The 17,609-nt window shown below is 45.0% G+C and overlaps 1 long non-coding RNA gene across 3 annotated transcripts in view; it reads left to right on the top strand.

Annotated features, from left to right (window-relative positions):
- The first annotated feature begins 527 nt into the window (after positions 1-527).
- The window catches only part of LOC118217816, a 36,490-nt gene continuing 19,408 nt past the window's right edge, over positions 528-17,609 (top strand). For 2 of the 3 annotated variants that reach the window (XR_004763310.1, XR_004763308.1), the window contains exon 1: positions 604-957. This is a non-coding gene — a long non-coding RNA (uncharacterized LOC118217816). The other variant, XR_004763309.1, reaches the window with a different exon arrangement.

The raw sequence follows: 17,609 nt of genomic DNA, 5'->3' as shown, positions 1-17,609 counted from the left end.
TGTATGAACACAGAAGAATTATTCTGGACTCCCGTGTGATTCAGTAAAGATGTTAAACAGATGCGGAGTGATAGAGAGCTAAGGAACACTAACTGCGAGCGATAAGTAAGATAAGTTAAAGGTTTTACATAAAACGCATAGCCTAAATGATTATAGCTACATCAATGAGCGATATGTGCGTGTCTATTGATCCATATTGTGGCGAGTATAAAACGAGGTATGTGTCCAGTATTTACATATTATTTGTTTACTTACTTGCCTATTATTAATCTCAGTACCCTTGGATCTCACGAAGTAGTATTAATGGATTAGTGGGTAACATCTGGAAAATATTTGTAAATTAAATTAAATGAATTTCAACTAATTGAAAATGTTTTCGAGTTAAAAGGCTACTCGACAGCCTCAGAATACCAAATATTTATATAAAGAGACTTGAGGGTAACTATACAGGTAATCAGTGAATCGAACATTGCTTTGCCTGTGGTATGGAAAGATACCACCCACCTCATTTGCTCCCTCTGATTTTCCCTTTATCCACCTGAGCCATCAGGTCGGAGGTCAAGAAATACAGCGGCGGGGAAAGGTTTTAAAAAGTGAGATTACAGGGTGTCTGGGAGGCTAATTAATCGGCGTTTTGTTTTATTATGCGGAGAATTTTAGTTTGGCAGTATTTTTGTGTTTCTTTGCAAAACTGCTGGGAGTTTCATTTCAAACTTTTTATTTTTTCTGGACTTTCACTCTTGCCATTTAGCTCTCCCGTACTACGTGTGTTTTTGTATTGTTCATACATCGCGGAAGGAATGTTTTTTTCTTTTTGTTATTAGATCCAAAGGCACACAAGCAAACATTTGAACTTGGGGAAAAAGAGGCGCAATGAATCGGCATTCTGACAGAGCCCGGAGCTTGGGCTGGCCTAAAATAACCACCTTGCTGCTTAGGTTGAATCGCCATCTTCTGGTAAGTTCGTTATTTTTTTGTCTCAAGTGTTCTGGGCAGTTGGAGACCACCTCTGCTGGCAGTGCCGCGGTTATATGTTTTAATGTAGTAATAACCATCATTGCAGCACACTTTTAGGTTGCACTTCTTAATTAGCCCTTTTACCATCTACCACGAGTTTAGGGACGAAGGAAGCATCTAAGCAAGAGTTGATTTTTAGCAGAAACTTTTACTGTACATGTCCATATGATCGCATTGTTGATAGGTTGAATCACTAAGTTTGCTGGGTAAGTGTCAGATCCCTCCCAAATCTGGAACATGGATAAAAGTTAAACGAACTGTTGAGGGTTTTACTTGGTGCAGTTACCCAGCTAGCTCAGCAATCCTGCTTCGTGATACTGGATCCAGGCACGATTGATGTATGATTGTGTTGTATCCATGTATTGTGTCATGGTATTTTATTTCTCACCAACTATGTTGTTTTATGCAAATTATCTTCCCCATTTGGGATAAAGAAAGTCCAGATTTGAACTGTGATGGGCACAGTGGGATGAATACATTTCACTTTTGTTACTATATCCCGTTTAAAGGAAAGACTAAGCAAAATGTATCAATCATTAGCCTTTGTGTGGATATAGGCAACTATGCATCCATGTGCAAAAAGTGTTTCAAGAAAAAGTTTAAAACTATAAAAAGACAGGACTGAAAGTTGTGGGTTGGGGTTCCACCCAGGATATTAGGCCCCATGAAAACATCTCACATTACCCCCCCCCCCCCATATGGCACCCCTGCTTGTGGGTGGAATGTTTGAGGTTTGGGCTGCTGTAAGGATGGATGTAAGCTGAAGACATAAGGCAAATAGGGTGAAACACCTGAGCAAAAGCCTGACATGTTAGTGGGTTCCGGATACTCTGTACGAACTCTTGTGGAGAACAGTCCTCTAATACATGGGCTTTAGTAGATCTGGTGCAGATGCTGTAGTGTAGGGTTTTGGGGATTTGTGCAGTAGAATGGAAGGCATTGATTATAAAGATTGTCTCTCCTTGGTGAATAAAGAGTGGCGAGTGAATGAATCCCATTCAAGGAGAAGATCGCTCGCACCACATCTTGTTTTGTCAAGGCTCAGCAGGACATTTTGGCGTAATTACAGACCTCGGCCCTCGGTAGACTGCGCCAACAGAAGGGTTAATTTCTCATAAGCTACCAGCAAATTAAATTTCAGGTCTCCCCCTATCAGTTTAAAGGTAAAATTTGAATCACACGATTCGTGTGGGTTAATGCCGGGCCCCGGCGCAGTAAAGATGATAAGCCCGCGTCTCTGCGGTTAATCTTTCTGGGGTGAGTGTTGGGCGGTGGGGCGCTAGCGATGCCGTGACGATCAGCGTTAATTACACGCAGCCGGCCGCGGCCACAAGCTCCACGGCATTAATACAGAAGCCGGTCCTTCTCGCGGAGTGTTTTATTTTATGACTTTCAGCCGTGGCTGCGATATACTGTGCGCGCTCCTAAGTGCCACCAGCTTAGTGAACTGTATTATACATGGCGGTTCTGCCGTGGCGCGGTTAGGGAGGCCAGGCCCGGAGGCTAATAATATTTGGTGGATCGCGCCGTATTTATTAAGGTTGATAACGTGTATCTGGCATTGATAATGAATCCTGGGTCGCGGTAGTTTGTATTGAAGGGGACCGGAGGCGGGGAGCCCGTGCTGATGGGGCCCGCCGGTTTGCCGGCGATGTCAGCTTTAATTTCCAGCTGCCGCGCTCAGCCCTTAACGATTCTTCCTCATAATGCGGGCGAGCGAAATGGATCCATTTTCGTGGAGGGCTGGGGAAAGCGGCCCTGTGTCGGAATGGCTGGGCAGCGCTCTCTCTCTCTCTCTCTCCGTCTCTCTGGCCCTGTCCTCCTCCTCAGTCCTCCTGCGTGCGCTATGCGGGCACGTTTATCAGCACGCTGCTTTACAGTGTTGTGCAGCGGTCACAGGGACCCGGGCCAAACAGGCTGGCCACAGCCCTGCTGGAGTTTTAATGATGGCCAGGCAGGGACAATGGATGAATATTTCATGGCTTTATGGATGAGCCCTACAGTCTGAAGCTGGCCTTTAGTAGCCTGGCAGAGAAGGCATCGCATGCCCACAGCCCCCCCTCCCAACCTTTCCCTGCACTTGTCGGCACCAAGTGATCTGGGATTCCGTTCATGTGTCCTAAAACAAACAAACCCGCCCCAAGTCCTTTTCCTCCACTGCCTCTACAGATTAAAAGGTGTAATTTACTCAAAAAAAACCCATAGATGTGCTACATTTTCACACATCCGTCCAACTACTTGAAAAATCTGGAGTAGAAGTGTGTAAACCAGAAAAAACGCGTAACCCGTATGTAGTAGGCTACTTGTTTTAACCGAATGGTCTATGGCCTATTTGGCATTCCAAATTCCATTGAAACAACAATGTAGTTATCAAAGTACCAATAAAAACTGCTAAAATTACAGCCTTGTAAGCATTTGCTCTGAACTCTGAGGTCTGAGTGCAGGAGAGAACGTATCGTAGTAATGTGCTTGGGGCCCCGTTTCACTGTAATCTGCCCTGGGTATTTCCCCTCTAACTTTATTATGAGTGTGTTGTTGAGCCATGTTTATGAGAGCATATATCAGGCTGGTCAACCCGTCTATAGTTTACAGTACCTCATCCACCAAAAGCTATGGCTCTGAACTTTTCTGTGCTATTTAAAGAAAGTATTTTTGCAGCAACCTCTTCCGTGACTTCAGAAGTCTGAGAAACTCCAAAAATGGGGTCGAACTGTAGGTAATAATGGCATCGGTCATGGTCATGTTTCAAAAAAATACTTTTAAAGCTAAAATGCTTTCTGTTATGGTCTGTGTGTGTTTTACAAAACTATTAAAGAGCGAAGGGTTTATACGGATAGAATTCCTCTCGTTTCACCACTTTTATATAGAACAAGCATCTCAGAATTTTACTTGAACTGGCCGACCAGTTGTGTTGTGGTTGTATTGCCTTGTCCTGACAAAAAAAAAAAAAACATTTTTGTTTGTTTACTTTGCTAAGATGGATTTAAATGCTTTTCTCTCTGTAGTAGTATCTGTGTGTAGATGCCTCACTGGCCCATTGAATGCATTTGCAATTGCCCTTTGATTTGAACCAAAACTTTGGTCATTGTGGATTGCACAGACCGTGCACGTACCGTCAGGCCGTGCATTTGAGCCAATCCACATCCACTCGAAATCTCACGGATTCAGCCTCCATTAGACTGACCTGAAACAAGCTGCAAGGAAAGAAGCGCAAGGGCAGCATTACCTTGGCACAACAGGGTTTTTTTTTTTTTTTTTGCCTTTTGCAGTGCTCCAAAATGCTGACATTTTGCTAACCTTCTGATTGCCTCACTTTAACTGCACAGGAATTAGGCTAGATTCTGTGCCTTATTTTCTCAGCCAAATGTCTTCTGCGTTCAACCCATCTCTTACTCTTAAATTGAGAAGGAGCTGGAGTTAAACCCGAGTTAAGGCAGCTGAGACGATGGATACTGTGCGTGATAGCCGTGTTCATATATTTATCTACACTGATTTTGTCAGAAAATTCCCTCTCTAAAACTGTTGAGGAGGGGAATGACCTTCCTGGTATTCTTCCCACTGCACTGAGGACTCCTGGAACCTCAGCATAGATGTGATTTAAATGCAACTTTAGCCTGGCTGCTTGTTCCTATATATGTACCGTTACACCTTTCATGTGAACAGTCTTGCAGGCAAGTGAACTGAATGACATCTCACCCCTTACTGAAAGTCCACATTTTAAAATAATTTTTTATGTTTAAAAAAAAAAAAAAGGTTAAAAAATAGGCTATATATTTTGCAGCAGTGCATAAAAAAAATCAATATACTAAAGTTGCAATATCTGGAAATGTAAAATTAATGTGTGTATTTGCCTAGATATTGTAAATTGCTACAATATCTAGATGGTATATTTTGTTTCAGTGCTTTCCATATTCCGTATCTATAAAAGGCCCTTCCGAGCACTTGTACTAAACTCACATCTTCCCTCCAGCAAGAGCCATGGGCCACCTTCTTCAGCCGCCTCCCCTCTCACCCCTCTGAAACTGTAGACGGCGATTCTGAACACTCGGTGCAGAACCAGATGGCATGGACAAGGCCATTGCGGAAGAAAGATCCTCCATGTTCCGAGAACAGTTTCGGCTAATTGTTTTAATTAAACCTGCTGGGGTTCTTAATTGGCCATTTTGCCAGCGTGAGATCGAAGCTATTTTGCAGGTTCAGGTGTGGGTTGGAACAATCGGGCAATTACCCACCTGAGTCCTGCATCACTCTACTATGGATTTTTGTTTTTGTGTGTGATGTGTAGTTGGCAAAGGCCATGAAAAAGAGTTTACTTTATCTTTTTAAACTGCAAACGGGAGAACTACCAGATTTACTCCACCGGGAGGGGATGTGCAGTGATGTGAAAATATACATGTGAGCATAGAAAGAATGCTCTGGTGTTTTAGTGATATTGCATCTCCACTCTGGACTTGCCTTGTTAGCCAGCTTTGGCACTGATTTCTTGTATCGATCAGGTAAATGCACTTATGTTTCTCCTGTGTTCCAAGTCACTAGATAAAATGGTCTCCTAAATTAATTGTATGTAATATAATGCAATGAATTAGCAAAAATATGAGGCTGCACAGCTGCCATACTAAATTATATTTTCAAGTTTAATAGCACTTCCTCCTGAATCCTGCTGACCATGACCTGTAATTGTTCAGTCCACAAAAGAACTTATTTTGCCACAAGGAGCTGAAGACTGTTTTTGGAAAGTGTGAAGCTGTCTGTTTTGGCTTAGTTTCTCTGCATCAGCACAGATAGAGTTTTTGTTCTTTGGTGGCGGTCAGGGAAAGGATTGCATAGTCTTTTTTTTTTTTTGAAGACTGAGATGGTTGCAGATTCTGCTCCCAGTTTTTATTTGCGAAATGTTGGCGCAGGCGTTCCTGGATCTGTAGCGTTTGCTCACATGGAACGCTCTGCAGACTTTCCTGGATCCTGCCACAGTTTGCACAACTGCGAGTTGAGCCGGAAAGAAAGCCTTCTCCGAGGATTCCTGTCTGTATTTCACAAACTTCACTTCCTCAAAAATCAGCGAGAAGCTGGACCGCGCTCATGTCCCTGTCGAGGTTCTAAAAAATCTAATGAGACTCGAGGTAATCTCACGATTCATAAACTCAATATCAAAAAAGGGGGGAAAACGACGCGTACTCGCCAGCCATATTCTATATGAGCCGTGGAATTCTCCATTCCCGCACAGACTGGTGCCTGGAGCGCTCTTGGCTGTTTAGACACGCGGATCGGTGTCCGAAGGCATCCTACGCGGACGCGTGCCACATAACAAGGCCGAGAGAGCGGACTCGGGTGCGAGACCTCGCCTTTGTCCTTCACTTAGCCTACCTTGAGCCGGGCTTCTGTGCCACGATCCCGAGATTATTAGCATGGTGCCGTAGAGCGCGAGCGACAGGGCGGCGTGCCCTCGTTACGAGCGGAGGCATGTTGTGGCGTTTAGTGCATGTTTTCTCTAAACACTTTGGCTTTTTTTTTTTTTTTTTTTTGAAGGGAAGGGCTTTTTAAATAACACTTCCTCCCATAATAAGGATAATTTGTGTGAATTTGTGAATGCCTGCTAGTTTGTGCCAAACGGACACATCAATTAGCACAAGCCCTAGTTAAAGAGGACCGGATGGTGTGGGAGGATTTGGACGTGGACCCAATCAATGGATAGCGCTCTCGGTTAGCAGCAGCTAACTGCAGGCTCCAAGTCTTAATTGGGCCTGGCCAAAGGTATAAATGACAGAATGTCGACAAAGTCGTTATGACGACGGCGCTAATGATGGCGATGCCTGGGAAGGGAAGAAAGCAGTGCGATACGCGGGTGGGGAACAATGAGAGGTGGAGGCCAAAGGTTTGAGTGTGCGACTGCATCCAGCCCGGAAGAACCAAACATTAGAGCTGCAACTGCTGTCGAAATATAATTACATATTTTTTTAAAATATCGGACGATTTGTTCAACGTTTTTAAAATGTGAACGTGTGGGGGAGTGGGAGATGTGACAGGCTGTCACAGGACACACCGCGTTCAGGGACGGTAACTAAGGGAATGATGAATTCCTTTCTTTTGGAAAGCAGCGCCCTGTGGTTATGTTATAGTCGTAAAAAAGATGTAGGGCAGTGGACGGATTTATAAAGAGAGCCTGTGTCTCTTGACTGCCTGTCTTGATGGCCTGTTCCTGGTTTAGGAAATGTTTTGTACTGTTTGAAAATGCCCTGGCTTTCTGTGCCGTGGGGACAAAATGAATTTTCAGTCAACTGGATTCTGTCCTTTCTAAGCTGGATTCAAAACAGATCTAAAATAGTAATGTTGGCCAGCTAGATTGTTTTGTATGCTGTCTTCTTTCCCATCAGTATGAAAATGATAATTTTATTAATATGTACTTTTATATAAATAAAAGTAATGAAAATAACTAAATGAAAATGAGATTAATGGTGCACGCTGTGCTGTAGCTTTGCTTGTGCAGCTTGTGTTAGTGTTGCCACAGATGGTCAGACTTTGGCACCCATGGGTCTTGGGTCTGGAGTCCTGCTTTGCAGTGCATGCTGGGTTGGGGGGTGGGGGGGGGGGGGGGGGGGGGTTTGGTGCGGTGAGCGGTGCCTGTGGCGTGCCGTCTGGGGTGAGGGATGGCGCTGGGGCGACACGGCTCTGCCAGCCTGGCTCCCTCTCTCCTCACGCCAGGGGAATGGATCTGATCCTCACCGTGCTTGACCTTTTCCCACGGACGCTTTCTGCGTTAAAGGAGCCCTGACCTGAGGATGGGTGCCGATCCGGAATAAACGCGTCCCCGATAGTCTGCCTGTCTCTGCTGACGTCGAGGCAGAGGCAGGGGGAGGGGGAGGGGGGGGGTGGCTGGAAATGAAGTGGGAAGGTGTGCTGTGAAACAGCTAGAGAACCAAGACAAAAGGCCTGGAGTTGGACCTCAGTTCAGCTGTATGCAAGTGTTTTTAGCTCTGTCTGACAGAACAGGGGGGCAGGGGGTGAAGACAGACACATTCTCATTACTGCAGCTGCAGCTCTGCTGTTTGTAATGAAATGGTTATAGGGATGTAAGCAGCTTTCCTCAATATGCAGGCTCCAGTCCAGACTCAGGGCCCATAGGAGACCTTGTCCAGACTAGCTGGCAGCTGCTGTACTACGTGAGAATTATCGCTTTTCTCAGTTTTATTTCAAAACTGCCCGTGTGTGCATAAAAAAACTGATTTTCTGTGTGAGATCAAACCCCTCCTCCCAGGTTGATGTACTTTTCTATGATGGGACATTGTCCAATTGTGTGCCACTCTGCTTGGGGGGGGGGGGGGGGGGCCTGATACGCTGCTCAGCCTTGGTTTCCTGTGAAAGGATAGCCAGCCCGTGATCAAATCGCTGTTGTCATATTTGAACAGTGGTGCATTCAGAATGCCCAAAGGTTCATTCTCAGCCATAATAAATGGCTCGGAATGGGTAAGTGTCGTGTTTGCGTGTGTGCGTTCGCCTTGACTGGTCTGCTGAGATGGCCCAATGCCAGTCCCAGTCCAGTCGATATAGTCTTTATCGCAGACTGAGACCCGTCTGTGCAAGCTGCTCAGAGCCACCCCAGGGGTCACTCGGCAAGATCCATCAGGCATAAACAGACAATGAACGCACATACATTATCCAGACGTCGATAAATCTTTGATTCATTTCTGCAGCGGGCACGGCCTGTCAGGTTTATTAGCGTACGCCTATTTTTACTAAGGTCGCCCCCCGTCCAGTGAATTTATCAAACTTGGGGGGTCAAGGAGCAGGCTGATTACATCAGTCCACATCACTGTTCTTATAAAAATGCAGCTTTGAGTGTGAGATCGGGGGTTTGTCTTTGACAAATGGCAAAGTAAATAATTTTGTGCCATGAAAAAGTACTTGCCGCCGTCCTAATTTTCTCTATTATTGTATATTTGTCACACATTGTTTTGTATCTTTAGATAATATCATAATATAGGCCTATGAGTCTGGAATGGGTTACAAAATCATTTCTAAGATTCTGGGACTTCACCGAACCACAGTGAGAGCCATTATCTCCAAATGGAGAACACATGGAGCAGTGGTGAATCTTCCCAGGAGTGGCTGGCTTGCCATAATTTCTCTGATGGCACGGTGACAACTCATCCAGGAAGTCACAGGGTCCCAGAAGAACATCCAAAGAACTGCAGGCCTCTCTCGGGCCTCAGCTAAGCTCAGTGTTCATGACTCTACAGTAAGAAAGAGACTGGGCAAAAATGGGATTCGGGGGAGTGTGGCGAGGCACAAACCACTGCTAAGCAAGAGAAACGTCAGTGCTCATCTCACATGTGCAAAAAAGCATCTCCATGATTCCCAAGCCTTTTGACGTAATGTTCTATGGACAAATGAGTCAAAATGGAACTTTTTAGACAGCACGGGTCCCAATATGTCTGGCATAAAGCAAATACATTATTCCCTATAACGACATCATTCCAAACATAGTGGTGGTAGTATGATGGTGTGGGGATGCTTTGGTGCCATGGTACCTGGATGGATTGCTGTTATTGAAGGAACCATGAATTCTGCTCTGTACCAGGTAGTTCTTAAGGAGAATGTCCGGTCATCTGTCTGTGAGCTGAAGCTGAAGCATAATTCGGTTAGGTATTAAGATGATGATCCAGAACAGAAAAGCAAGCCCACATCTGAATGGCTGGAAAGAAACAAAATTAGTTTTGTTTTGGAGTGGCCTAGTCAAAGTCCTGACTTGAACCCAATTGAGGTGCTGTGACAGGACTTGAGACGAGCAGTTGATGTTCGAAAACATACCAATTTGTCTGCAATAAACCAGCTCTGCAAAGAAGTGTGGGCTAATATTTCTCCACAGCGATGTGTCTGATATCAAATTATAGGAAGCATTTGGTAGCAGTTATTGCTGATAAAAGTGGTGCAACCAGTTAAGTTTAAGGGGGAATTGCTTTTTCACATGGGTTTTTATTTCATGAAATAAATGAACTAATCATAAAAAAAGTGTTTTGTGTTTATGCGGGCTACCTTTGTTTATTAAATTTTGTGTAAAGATCTGAAGCCATTCATTGTGACAAATATAAAGTATTAGAGGAAATCAGGAAGGGGGCAGATATTTTTTTCATGACGCTGTAAATAAATAAATTATTAATCATTTACTCTCTTATAATCACTTGGAATGTCCCAAATAAGTATCTAGCAGGATAAAATGGAGAATATCTCCCAATCTGATTCCGTTCTTGACTTCCCTCATTCTAATCTGATTTAGCGATAGTCGTTGATTTTGTACCTTGCTAAACACACACCGGGGTTCCAGCTCGTTTATACGCTCCTTTTAAGTTGTTCGTTAGAGGCCCCCATTGTCCACAGACATTAGTGTAAACAGAATTTTCTTCCACAGGGTGTCCCATGAGACTTTATAAGTAAATAAAGTGAGGCCCCATTATGCTTATCCTCATCACCGCTGCTGTTGTTCCTGACAGTACAATAATATTGCAAAGCTAGATAAGGTGCTTTGAAGAATGTACACCTTCATCAGATGTAGCCCTAAACGGATTACTAACAACTTTGAAACTTTCCACTGTGTCGCATTCTATATCTAAGTGGCAAAACCGCAGTGGAGCGTGGTTGCCCTAGGCTGCAGCATTTGCATCATTAGTCACCCATCATAAATGCCATTCATCAGCGCTCTGAGTGCTATACCAACAGAGCTGACAACACAAAAACAAAATCCTTTCTAAAAAAAAAAACAAAAAACAAAAAAAACATCACTTTTAGCTATTGAAAATATTCACGGAAAAAGCAAATGCCAGAGAAGATGAAGGGGAGAGGGGGGTGTCTGTGGATGAAGGGACCCAAGTTGGGCATGTCCACAAGGCTAGGAGTTCAGACATGTTTGTCACAATGGCAACGTGTTATTTGCCTGCTAAAATGATCCTCTTACACAACTGGGTTTGTTTAGGGGAACAAAATCAACTACTGAAGGAATGACTTAAATAGGCAAATAAGTGCATAGTGCTGCATTTGCAGGTAAAATGGGAAAACCTACTGAAGTCCTCAGGCTGTTATGAATGATCTAGGGAGGTTGGGAACTGTGTGGAGAGCCGAGTTTCCCCTACATGAAGCCTGATGGTGACCCTGCTTATGCATTGAAACCTGCCAGAATCTAGGTTAGACACTGCCACTGGTGCTACACAGCATTTACTAAAGTGGAACAAAAAAAATGCCCTGTTTGTGAAACAAACGTTAAAGCAATGCCAATACAAACACCATGTTTGTGGGAAGTGTTTCTGTGCCCGTGTGTGTTTTGGAGAATGGAGAATCTTCTTCCCGGAGGTCTTGGTAACCACTTAAGGCAGAGTGCTCCAGACCATACAGCTTCATCTGTGCAGTCAAATCCATCAGCCAATCAAAATCGTCAGCCATGCTAATTAGCATTGTCCAAACAAGGCGCTCAACACACTACCTATCAAAGCCTTGGTTTTTCGCAGACACTTCAGCTGGAATGGGCTAGGCTCAGTATCTATCCCCAGGCAGTTTCACACCGCAGACATTGTGAGAGAGATTTATGACAGTATGTAAAACTTCTCCAACGGTTTGCTTCCAAATATATAGATTTTTTTATGTGAATATTTCTTTAAATACTGGTCAATGGTGTAACGTTATATGTTGGGGCCCAAATACCTGTATGTGATTTCAGTGTACCTACCGTGCACTTCTGTAATTGTGTACCAACAATCTTAAGGGGTAGGCTATTTAGGCAAGCTTATGCCATATAAATATGTACCAGAAATCTATATTATGACAGTAATCTTATGTTTACCTCATGACCATGATGTAAGTTCAGATAAATCACTAGCAGTCAATGAAAGAAATAAGTGTATAGTTTAGCCCTAGTGAGCGTGGTGGCTTTCTCTTGCTTCCTATATAGATATTTTAATCCAGATAAATAGTGCTCTTATAATAGATGCCATTGGCAGGCCTGTTTATTTACAATAGCTTTTATAAGCCCCAGATTTAAATTCATAGAAGCAAATGCATAACTGAAGGAGTTCAAGTAAGGCATATCTTTCAGTGAAAGATTTCCCAGAGATTTTCACCCTGCAATCTCCATGCGCTGCCGTGATGGAGAAGCCCAATGTGCGGGGATCAGTGGGAAGAAAGAATCCCTTCATTTCTAATGATGCGAGAATTCCATGCAGCAGTTTGCTGCAGAGTTAACAGCTGCTAAGCCCTGAGTCCTGCAGAGACATGAATAACACCCCCCCCCCCCCCTGACCACCCTCCCCACACCCAGCCTCCTCCCCACCCCCCCACACCCTCATCAGCCCCCCCCCCCCTGCCCATCCATCCCAGTGGCCCCCCTCCCTCCAAGGCCTTGGGTTTTCTTGTTTTTGTTTTTGCAGATATAACAGTGCAGAGTATAAAATACTTACAGGATTATCCTGAGGCGGTTCCAGATGTGGAACTAATTGCTCCGGAGACAGGGACTCCCGTTCCGCGTCCCAGCAGCGGATTGGCTCTGATCCGCGCTCGTTAAGATTCCGCTGATAAAATCCCGCTTTCCTGCACTTTCGGCTCAAGATCCTGCATTTAATTTTTAATTTTTTTTTTTTTTTTGAAGAAAAGTATGAGTATTTACTCACGTTGGCGAAATATTGCTGATTGGCTGGTGCTGAAAGAGAGAGTTGGGGGCAGGCGAGGGGGCGGGGGGGGGGGGGGATTAAAAACGAGCGGCGGTGTGGGGCGGTTTAGCGGTATGACGGCGGCTCTCTTGGCCTCTGGTGCTGGCAGCGGTGGTCTCATTAATAAATGATTGAGTTTTCTCTGAATATTCAAACGCATCTCCAGAGCAACTGACTAGTTATTAATTAGCTGAGAGTTCTCATGTGTCAGGGCCTGTCTAAAAATACTCCCTGTGCTCACCTACTGATCTCATTTTAACCCTTCGCTGTCCAGGAAGGGTTCTTTCCTCTTCACCATGAAGACTCATGCATCTCTTGTCATTTCTCACATCTTATTAAAGAGGTTAGAAACCCCCGCATTTAGGAGATCCTTCAGTCAATTTAATAATCATAAATCTCTTGTTTTAATCTTTTCTCCTTGGTAAAAAAAAAAAAAAAAACGTCTAAGTTCTAAGGTGTAATCCATAAGTCTAAACGCCACCTCTTTAAATGGCTTCACATTTAAAATTCTAAAAATGTAAATGGGTAGCCTTTAAAGAGATGAGTTTTTGACTGCCAGTAATCTTTTTGATAAATTCAGACAAACATAGCCAAGAATGAACTTCAACTTCAATAACTCCAAATGCAATCCAAATATAAATGTTGCATTCATACGTGTTACAACTGGTTCAGAAGGGACGCATATAGTAATTCCAGAAATTGTTTTCCATTGCATCCAATGGAATCTGCGCTTAAGGAGACTGAGTACATTTCAGTCAGTGGTTCGATTTGAGCCTGATGCCAAAAAAAATAAAGATTGTTTGACCTTCCATCCAATTAGTGGCACTGAGTAAATGACCCTCTGCATTGGCCGTGGAGCATGACTGTGTGCTCTGTGTCTCCCTGAGAATAGGACTACAGAACTTTGTAGCGAGGACTGACGCATGAGAAAAGGTCTCCTTTTTTTAAATTCGGAGCCAGGATCCATTACAGGTGAGGGACACTGAACAGGGTTCACTGGCTCTCCCTATACCTACCAGCTCCTGCCCGCTCTGTCCCCCAGTGGCTCCAAGTTTATTCTTATTTATTTTATCCTGCGCTTGGACGTTTATCAGGGCCTTTCAGCACTGTTAATGAAAGCCCTATGTTAGGCTGTAACCCTGAGTTATACGGGCCTCTGTAAATGGCTGCAGATAACTGGGCCAGGAATCTTATTTCAACGGTTATGCCGGGATTAATTTATCAAGACGCTATCCGCGGAGCGCAGTAATTCAAGGTGAATTCATGATCTTTTTCATAGGCATCCACTCCTGGCCCTGGAGATATATTGTCCCGGGGGTTTTAGAGACCGCTTCCTTTAAGCACCTTTCAGCGGCTGATTGACCGCTGGAACAACAAATGATTGATGTTTGTGTCCAATCAACTGTTCTTTGTCACAGAATTGTACACAAGTGCGAGTAAGGACTAGATCTCTATTCGACACCTCAGTTTGTGTGTTTGCGTTTGCGTTTGTGTGTGTTTTTGTCAACTAAAATTATGACTGAATTTTTTGTCAGTGCCCAGGTTTTTTGATGATAATGCCGTAGACAATAACATGATGAAAACGCCTTTTTAGAACGATGACAATGATGAATTCGTTTTGCATTTTCAACGAGGAAAACTCGAACGAAAAGAGAACGGACCCAGACCTTTTTTTGTTGTGGTTGCTTTGTTGCACATATAAATATATTTCAACCAGGGCTTGACATTAACATCCGGCCAGTTGTGTGTAGAGTTTGGTAGAGGCGTGTAATTCGTTCACTCCTACTAGCCTTTTTGGCCGGTGACCTTTTGGCAGTATTTTGTATGAAAAAGTAAATATTGTAGTTTACAAAAAGCATCTGATACTCCAGACCCTGACTAAATCAAAACCTGCTGGCAAAAACAGCACTGGTGTGGTACGTGTGTGTGTGTGTGCATGCATGGAGTTGTGCAATGACTGTGTGTGGCTGTGGGCACATAGATGTGTTATCGTACCTTAATGAGGCGCTGTTTCTTTAAAGGTGGCCTCCTGCTGAGGTATAGTATCATTCTGCCAGATGTTTCACTCCTTTGAAATGGATAAAGGAAATCGGTGTGTGAGGAACGCTATCTGACCCTCTGACTCTGCTGCATTTCTTTTCTCACACAACAGGAACAGTGCTCCCAGGAATCCTGTCGTACTGTGTGGTATCCTCAAGAGAAGGTTGTTTTAACTGTGTATCCTCTTTTTAAACATGCATCTGGGGCCTGTAATCGCATAATTGTATTTTGATTACACTTTGGAGTTGAGCTATAAGGCTTTGATGTGATGTGCAGCAAATTGAGTGTGAGCAAGAACTGGCACACCTGACGTTCGTAAATTTGAAGTCATGCAGTACGAAATTCACACAAATCTCCGCACGTGCCTTCGTCGCTTTCTTTTAACACAAACATTTAAGTGCCACTTTGGGAACTAACTGCAGTAACGGCAAAAACGGTAAATGATGTATGCTTGTCTTTCTGCACAGAACAAACTGCACCGTGTGCCTGAAAACATTCATTACTCTAAAATCGTCTCTGGAGGCTCATGAGGATTTTAATATCAATTTTCAGGCGGTATTTATCTGCACTGCTTTCTTCTCCATTGTATTATTTTTAGATCTTAAAGCCGTACTGCAGGAACCTGCTTTCTCTTTCTCTGCCCTAACTCGTTCTGTTCGTTTCTACGGTGGCCATTTTGACGTGTGACCAACCCCCCGCCCCCCAGGCAGGCAGTATTTGACACTATAACGAGTACGCTGTGCTCGTGAATGTGCAGACCCCCGCCCCCTCCCCCCACCCTCCTCGCGTCTGACGGGAATGGCCCCTTCTGTTCATCAGAGGCTCAATGCTCTGTTTATTTCACAGGACACGCTTCCCCTCCCAAACCTTCCCGAAATTTGTTCCCGGTTGTAGTGAAGCTATAGAAGCAGCCCCTAATGCCGATCCCCAGCTGCTCGATGGCTGGCTTCCAACGATGTCTGCCCCTCTCGTTCTCAAATGGCTTTGTCAGCACCCCACACCGTGCAGCTGACACCCCCACCCTGCAGCTGACACCCCCCCACCCCCCTCCCCGCCGCTCACAGAGAAACGCTGTGACCACCGCCGGGCCATTGGCTCCTTCACCGTGATGACGTAATAACGGTGTCTTGGATGACTGACCAGGGTGCATTTCACACTAAACTCAAAGAAAAATACAAAAAATGGGAAAAGAACAGCGCCCAGGAATGACTTGACTTAGGCTACAGGATATAGGAGGAATCCAGACTGAAAACGGTATTTTACTTAAGCCATTCTCCATAAAGCCAACATATTGTTGGCATAAACGTGACAGGACAGTGCTATGAAATGTTTTGTAAGCTGTGATATGTTGTCATAAAAAAGCCTTGGCAACCTATAACACTTATGACAGTTATCTTAACAGCGTTATCTAGAATTACTGTAGTGTATACGACACGTTAAGTGTTACAAAACACATCTGTCATGCTACAAAGGTATTTATTACTCTTAATTAAAAAAATGAAAACGCTTAAATTTCATATATAAAGCGCATTGTGTGCACTTGCTTGTGTGCGTGTGTGGTGTTGTTTTTTGACATTGTTAGCAGGTTGCACTGACACAAGCCAGAGGAAGACTGTTCATGCACAGCTCCACAGGCAGAACTGCAGGCGCCCCAGAGACTGCTGGTACACGATGAGATGCTGTTATCCCAGCCCTCTGAAATCCCCCTGTCCCTGTTCGCCCCCCCCCCCCCCCCCCCCGCTGTGCTGCCCGCAGGCCTCAGTGGGCCCTGGCTCGACCTGGGGCTGGGGCCCGTCCATCCACTTGGGCAGTGCCTTAAAAGGATGAGCCCACCCAGCAGTCCCCACATCTTTTAATGCAGATGCTGCTTTAATGGTGAAATGAATGTCCTTTTGTGCATTGTGACTCAGCCAGCGATGGCATATCAGTTGGAGAAACTCCTGACAGAACCGCTGTCAGGTTCCTGTCTGGTCCCACGCGGGGGCCGTGGAAGCTCTGGTCCCGAGCAGCACGTTCGGCCGCAGCCAGCAGAGCCGGCGCGGAGCTCGCCTGTTGAGCTGGCGCGGGTGTTAAAAAAACCCGAAACCGCACCGCCGCGCTCGGGTAATACATGGCAGTTCGGCGGGGCTCGACACGGCCGGCTCCCCCCCTCCGGAGGGGCGACCCGCGCACCGGCCCGCCGCGCCGCGCGGCCTGGAGCCTCCCGAAGCCCAGCTCATCCATTTCGCCCGCCTTAATCTGCCTCCGAATCTCCGCCTGGCTGGCCGGCTGCACGCACGCGCGCGCTCTCTGTGGCGGGAGGGAGGGACGCGCGCCAGGAGGAGCGAATTAGGAGCGCGTAACAGGAGGCGCGATCGAGCCGGAGGAGGCGACGGGGCCGGGGCCACGCTCACCTCCTGTGAAAATGGCTCTTTTTTTTTTTTTTTTTTTTGCGTTCGCCGTGTTCTCGTCGGGCTTTGAGTTTGAACAGCGGCGTGATAAACTGCCGCTTTCCACCCGGCCCTCTATTGGCCGAAAGGAAAAGGCCACGCAGCCTGCAGAAGCGGAACCCTGTCTAATACTTTCATTATTTTTCATTCTGAAAACATAATTGTGATTTTAATATTAAAAGTTAATTTATTTGAGCTTCAATTAGTTTGGTGGCTGACCGTGCCTTAAGATTCATGGCTTCTCCTACCTTGGGCTTTAAAATATGAACTGCTGGGCTCATATTATGAAGTGAAATTCTAGAGGAGGCAATGCTACTCCATACTCTGAATATATTTTCTGCGTTACCAAAGCTTTACTACCATGACAAATCATTAAACGGATGCTTATTCTTCTGTGTAGCATGTACACCAGTCATACAGAGATTACATATTCCCTCCC

The sequence above is a fragment of the Anguilla anguilla genome, chromosome 18 (assembly GCF_013347855.1).
Source record: "Anguilla anguilla isolate fAngAng1 chromosome 18, fAngAng1.pri, whole genome shotgun sequence".
Classification (NCBI taxonomy): domain Eukaryota; kingdom Metazoa; phylum Chordata; class Actinopteri; order Anguilliformes; family Anguillidae; genus Anguilla; species Anguilla anguilla.
The sequence above is the reverse complement of the archived record's forward strand: the minus strand, read 5'-3'. Positions and strand labels throughout refer to the sequence as shown.